Genomic DNA, 1781 nt, shown 5'->3' with positions numbered 1-1781 from the left:
TGTGGCCTGTCCTATCGGTTGATGGTATAAGAAATGAAAGAAGATAAAAGAAGCAGAAGTCAGGGATGCCTACTACCAAGAAGGAAGAGTCAAGAGTGGAGTTCATCCTTTTAAACTGGGATCCCTGCACTGTGAAGCTCCTGGATCCAAGTGAAGTTTGATGCCAAGATGCATGGAGATTTCTAAAGAATGTCCAACTGGCTGATACAAAAAGGAGATAAGAAACAGGCCCCAGGGTTGACAAAGCGAGAAGACCTTCTTCTGAGTTGGTACATTGGATTTGAACTTGCAGCACACCAAACCAGGAGAAAATAAATGTCTGTTAAAGCCACCCATTAATGGCATTCATGTTATATCAGCACTTGACAATGAAGACAGCAGAATTTGGCATGATCAGCCCTGGTGATAAAGTCATTAAGGACTTGGCTGCTAACCAAAAGTTTAGAATCCACCAGCCACTTTGGCAAAATATCTGGCAGTCAGCGTTCATCAAGAGTTACAGGTGTGAAGCCCCATGGCACAGTGCTACTGTCTCTGTGCCCTGTAGGATCCCTTTGAGTTGAAATTGACTCTATCGCAATGGTTTTTCAGGAGAGGGTGCAATGAAATAAGAAAATCTGTTTCAGGGATCTGAAGAGGTAACTCAAAGCGAGTTACACCTAGGCTATGGGGATCGAAGGGCTGAAAAGGAAATTGCTTTGTCATGCTTCTGAGGACCTTAGCTGTAGAAGGAGAGCTCATTAATTTCCACGATGCTATAGAAGGAGAGCTCATTAATTTCCACGATGCTCATGAAGATCTTGGAAACTATTCATGACCATCTCCTACAAAAGGCCTCCCAGAGTCCTCTGTCTAATCCTCCTTCTGCAAATTAAAAAAGAATGAGCTCATTATTTTGTTTCCCAAACTCAGCATCCCTGGAAAAGTTGTTGAGAGTCTCTGCTTCTTCATAAACCTACAGAAATTACTACCAGGACTTGGGCAGCAGCAAAATTTCAACTTCATCTTACCTACAGCCCTCAGCACAAGAGGCTGGTCCAAGCAGGACTCTGGGTGTGCTTGTGCTGGAATGGGCATTAGACCTTCAGGATCCCATAGTGATTACTCATTTTAAAATGAAGATCCTGCTTCAGAACAGAGAGCTAATGAATAAAGCGGCTTAAGTTCTGTAAAGACTGAAAGCCTAAGAATGTGTTCCTCATGGGACCCACAATGCAATAGCCAGTATCGATTAGCTGCCTACTACCTTCCAGAAGCTGTGTCAAGTCCCCCGGGGGATCTCAAAGCCAAAAGTCAAACTGTCATCTGGTTGATTGTGACTCAAAGAGACGCCGAACAAGGTTTCCAAGGCTGCACATCTTTACAGACGCAGATAGCTAGATCTTTCTCTTACAGAGCAGCTGGTGGGCTTGAACCACCAACCTAGTGGGTAGCTATCCAACGTTTACCTGACAGCACCACCAGGGTTGTTATGGGGCATACAAGAAAGGACAAAATGCAGTCAGACACTATGAGGAACGTGCCATCTACTGGGGGACATATGTACATACACACAAGAAGCAATGTGGTTTGTAATGGTGTTTTGATGAGTATATAAACAAGAATCAAAACACAGAATCCAGAAAATTAGTAATGTGGGCTATGGGCTTTCCATTGGCTAAGCAACTAATACACCATAATTGGCAGTAAGAATAAAATAATGGTGAACAAGACACAGTCACTGTCCTACAAGAGCATCTAACTTAATTTTTAAATCTATGAGAAGAGGCAATTATGATACA

The sequence above is a fragment of the Echinops telfairi genome, unplaced genomic scaffold (genome assembly GCF_000313985.2).
Source record: "Echinops telfairi isolate 266 unplaced genomic scaffold, ASM31398v2 ScPeMD7_5592;HRSCAF=6446, whole genome shotgun sequence".
In the NCBI taxonomy this organism is placed as follows: domain Eukaryota; kingdom Metazoa; phylum Chordata; class Mammalia; order Afrosoricida; family Tenrecidae; genus Echinops; species Echinops telfairi.
The sequence above is the reverse complement of the archived record's forward strand: the minus strand, read 5'-3'. Positions refer to the sequence as shown.